Consider the following 5,524-nt stretch of genomic DNA (forward strand, 5'->3'; position numbering starts at 1 on the left):
CGCCTCCGGGTGTTTCGAGTTCAAGTCTGGATGAGGATTGATCTTGCTGGTAATAGCTTGAGCCCCTGAATAAGGGGTCGAAGCGTACATCTTGAGACCATGTACAACATATTACCAAATCGGCACCATGGGTTCGGGTGCAAGTGATGTAACCGTGAAAGATGTTGAGCAGCCCAACATCGGTTTACACACGCATAATAGGAAGGCAGCGCTGTCGACTGGTCAGTCGTGTAAGAAGTGTGCATTATCGATCACAAATATATTGGTGATCTGTAGGTTGCGCATACACCATGCCCGGTGTAAAGTGCCGTGGTCCCCCCCGGGGGGCTGCATCAAACCGTTCGCCACGCGAACTACCCAATGGAACGAACTCTATGCATTTAATAAGAAGAAGAGATGATAATGAAACACGGTCGATTTAAGAGTTGAAAACGTTGAAATACCTATAAGCAAGTCTTAAGTTGGTGGTGACCGTTACGCCCCAACAAATTGGTGCCTTACCCTACACCAAAGAGCCATTCAACATGGTTCAAGTGAGCGATAATCACGCTCTACGCTCAGTATGACAGCTGCAAGGCAATCACTCGCTAAGTTCAGAGCTAATACATGCAACACGCCGGCATTGTTTCCACCGACGCATGGATTCAAGACTGGTGCACTTATTAGTTAAACCGTTCGCCTGCGGGTGTTTCGAGTTCAAGTCTGGATGAGGATTGTTCTTGCTGGTAATAGCTTGAGCCCCTGAATAAGGGGCCGAAGCGTACATCTTGAGAGTAAATGTACAACATATTACCAAATCGGCACCGTGGGTTCTGGTGCAAGTGATGTAACCATGAAAGATGTTGAGCAGCCCAACATCGGTTTACACACGCCTAAGGGGTTTATTGTTATCTGTAGGTTGCGCATACACCATACCCGGTGTAAAGTGCCGTGGTCCCCCAGGGGGCTGCATCAAAACGTTCGCCATGCGAACTACCCAATGGAACGAACTCGATGTATTGAAAGAGATGAACAATTAATAGCGAGAATAGGGGCCCGGAAGCAATTCCGCGGCCCTACGGTCGATTCAAGAGTTGAAACGTTGTACAATCGTGGATAGCACCTAGTGCTAATATGGTGAGAGATAATGTGTGAGGAAATTTAGTTTCCTAAAGTTTAGTTAGTGGTTTCCGTTGTGCCCTAACAAACTTAAAGTTGGTGGTGACCGTTACACCCCAACAAATTGGTGCCTTACCCAACACCAAAGAGCCATTCCATATGGTTCTAGAGAGAGAGAGTTGTGTGGAAATTTATTTCCCACTAAGCGAGTGTGTGTCTGTAGTGGAACGAATTCTGGTTGATCCTACCAGTAATATACGCTTGTCTCAAAGGTTAAGCCATGCATGTCTAAGTACAAACATAAATGAATGTGAAACCGCATAAGGCTCAGTATAACAGCTATAATTCACAAGATCATCCTACCACTAGTTACTTGGATAACTGTGGAAAATCCAGAGCTAATACATGCAACATGCCGGGACTGTTGCCCTCGCGGGTAGCTGAACTGGTGCACTTATTAGTTAAACCAATCGCCTCCGGGCGGCTTGAGTTGAAGTCTGGATAAGGACGCAGATCGTATGGTCGCTTGTCGACTGACGACAGATCTTTCAAATGTCTGCCCTATCAACTATTGATGGTAGTGTAGAGGACTACCATGGTTGCGACGGGTAACGGGGAATCAGGGTTCGATTCCGGAGAGGGAGCCTGAGAAATGGCTACCACATCCAAGGAAGGCAGCAGGCGCGTAAATTACCCAATCCCAGTACGGGGAGGTAGTGACGAGAAATAACAATATGGACCTCTCTAACGATGGTCCATAATTGGAATGAGTTGAGTATAAATCCTTCAACAAGGATCAAGTGGAGGGCAAGTCTGGTGCCAGCAGCCGCGGTAATTCCAGCTCCACTAGCGTATATTAAAGTTGTTGCGGTTAAAACGTTCGAAGTTGATTGCCCGTCCAGACACGTGACCGCCACGGGCGCCCGGTTACACGCCGGGGCCGTTCGTGCGCGCGCTCACGGCTGCGACTCACAATGGTGTACTTGGGCGTTACTCTGTGAACGAGTACCGTGCTACCGGTTAACTCCGGCACGGGCTCCTCATGGTGCTCAAGATACTCACATTTACCTTGAACAAATTAGAGTGCTCAAAGCAGGCTAAGACAAAGCGTCCGGCCCCCCCGTGGGGTTGGCGTTGGCCGAGAATAATCTTGCATGGAATAATGGAATATGACCTCGGTTTATACGATTTCGTTGGTTTGTCAGAAACCTAGAGGTAATGATTAACAGAAGTAGTTGGGGGCATTGGTATTACGGCGCGAGAGGTGAAATTCGTAGACCGTCGTAGGACCAACTGAAGCGAAAGCGTTTGCCATGGATGCTTTCTTTAATCAAGAACGAAAGTTAGAGGATCGAAGGCGATTAGATACCGCCCTAGTTCTAACCGTAAACGATGCCAATTAGCAATTGGGAGACGCTACCCCTATTCGGTGCTCTCAGTCGCTTCCGGGAAACCAAAATCGGGTTCCGGGGGAAGTATGGTTGCAAAGTTGAAACTTAAAGGAATTGACGGAAGGGCACCACAAGAAGTGGAGCTTGCGGCTTAATTTGACTCAACACGGGAAAATTTACCAGGTCCAAACTTATCGAGGTAAGACAGATTGATAGCTCTTTCTCAAATTTAAGGGTAGTGGTGCATGGCCGTTCTTAGTTCGTGGAATGATTTGTCTGGTTAATTCCGATAACGAACGTGACTCAAACATGCTAACTAGAACGCTGTCAGCAGTGCGCCTCCGGGCGCACCTGACGTTACAGCCGGGCGGCGCCTTCACGGGCGGTCGTCGGCTACGTTTGCCCTGCTTAGCGGGACAACTTGTGTTTAGCAAGCTGAGAATGAGCGATAACAGGTCCGTGATGCCCTTAGATGTTCTGGGCTGCACGCGTGCTACAATGTGGGTCGCAGCGTGTTCTCGCCAATAGGCGCCCCCATTCCGAGAGGAACGGGAAATCACTAAAATGCCCATCTAGTCGGGATTGGGGACTGCAACGGTCCCCATGAACCTGGAATTTCTAGTAAGCACTAGTCATTAGCTAGTGCTGATTACGTCCCTGCCCTTTGTACACACCGCCCGTCGCTACTACCGATGGATTATTTAGTGAGGTTTCTGGAGGCTTACCTTCCGCGGTTCCTTCGTGAGCTGCAGCTGGCATGGCTGAAGTTGACCGAACTTGATGATTTAGAGGAAGTAAAAGTCGTAACAAGGTTTCCGTAGGTGAACCTGCGGAAGGATCATTACTGATGATCGTCCGCGAGTGACCAACCATGGGCTGCCTTCGGTGTAGCTCGGTCGCTCGCTTGCTATGTGTCAGAATTTGTTGAAAGCCAACTCGTTCGTTGTACACTTTGATGGGTGACCATCACTGTGTCCCCGTGCCGAGCTAGATCTCCCCTAGCCGTAAGGCACTTGAACGCCCCTTCGACGACGAGTTGCATGTGTGTGGTATGTGTCAGAATCTGGTGAAGCTTTCTGCATGTGATGTGCCTTGTGTGGATCCATGGCCATTGCATTGTGTCTGGTGCTTAGATACCCAGACACTTAGAACGCTTGCGCGGAAAGCAAACTCGATCGTTGTACACTTTGATGGGTGACCATCACTGTGTCTCCGTGCCGTGCTAGATCCCCCCTAGCCGTAAGGCACTTTGAACGCCCCTTCGACGACGAGTTACAAGAGTGTGGTATGTGTCAGAATCTGGTGAAGCTTTCTGCATGTGATGTGCCTTGTGTGGATCCGTGGCCATTGCATTGTGTCTGGTGTGTAGGTACCCAGACACTTAGAACGCTTGCGCGGAAAGCAAACTCGATCGTTGTACACTTTGATGGGCAACCATCACTGTGTCTCCGTGCCGTGCTAGATCTCCCCTAGCCGTAAGGCACTTTGAACGCCCCTTCGACGACGAGTTACAAGAGTGTGGTATGTGTCATAATCTGGTGAAGCTTTCTGCATGTGATGTGCCTTGTGTGGATCCGTGGCCATTGCATTGTGTCTGGTGTGTAGGTACCCAGACACTTAAGCAAACTCGATCGTTGTACACTGTGATGGGCGAGCATCACTGTGTCTCCGTGCCGTGTAAGAGCTCCCCTGGCCATCAGGCACTTGAAAGGTCCTTCGACGACGAGTTACAATAGTGGTGTGTTAGATACGTCAGGTGATGGTATCTACTGTTGTGCAATACGTATCCGGCCACGGCACGGAACGAACGGGAACTGTGGTGCAGACATACAAAGAGTTAAGCCTATTAGTCATTAACTCTAAGGACGGGGCCATGGGGCGGTACGCAAAGGATACGGATGAGCGAGTATGCAGGCCCAATACTCAATAGCTCGATCCGATCCAAGCACATGAGTTGACTGCGGCGCCAGGTTAACCAATGTGCTAGATTCTATTTGGCCAGTAGAATCTTGTGTCTTATGCGATTTGATACCAAGACACCAGAACGAAAGTTAGTTGAAGAGTTATTAAACTCTTATGAAGTATGGTTGTGCAATCACAACTTATGACTTTAACCTATAAAGTGGATATGGACTTGCAATTATAACATGGAATCTCTACACACCCCATGAGCTCGATCCAATCCACGCACACGAGTTGCCTGAGTAGCGACAGGTATACCGATGTGCAATACGTATCCGGCCACGGCACGGAACGAACGGGAACTGTGGTGCAGACATACAAAGAGTTAAGCCTACTAGTAATTAACTCTAAGGACGGGGCCATGGGGCGGTACGCAAAGGATACGGATGAGCGAGTATGCAGGCCCAATACTCAATAGCTCGATCCGATCCAAGCACATGAGTTGACTGCGGCGCCAGGTTAACCAATGTGCTAGATTCTATTTGGCCAGTAGAATCTTGTGTCTTATGCGATTTGATACCAAGACACCAGAACGAAAGTTAGTTGAAGAGTTATTAAACTCTTATGAAGTATGGTTGTGCAATCACAACTTATGACTTTAACCTATAAAGTGGATATGGACTTGCAATTATAACATGGAATCTCTACACACCCCATGAGCTCGATCCAATCCACGCACACGAGTTGCCTGAGTAGCGACAGGTATACCGATGTGCAATACGTATCCGGCCACGGCACGGAACGAACGGGAACTGTGGTGCAGACATACAAAGAGTTAAGCCTACTAGTCATTAACTCTAAGGACGGGGCCATGGGGCGGTACGCAAAGGATACGGATGAGCGAGTATGCAGGCCCAATACTCAATAGCTCGATCCGATCCAAGCACATGAGTTGACTGCGGCGCCAGGTTAACCAATGTGCTAGATTCTATTTGGCCAGTAGAATCTTGTGTCTTACGCGATTTGATACCAAGACACCAGAACGAAAGTTAGTTGAAGAGTGATTAAACTCTTATGAAGAATGGTTGTGCAATCACAACTTATGACTTTAACCTATAAAGTGGATATGGACT

Source organism: Anopheles funestus (assembly GCF_943734845.2).
Source record: "Anopheles funestus chromosome X unlocalized genomic scaffold, idAnoFuneDA-416_04 X_unloc_138, whole genome shotgun sequence".
NCBI classification, from domain to species: domain Eukaryota; kingdom Metazoa; phylum Arthropoda; class Insecta; order Diptera; family Culicidae; genus Anopheles; species Anopheles funestus.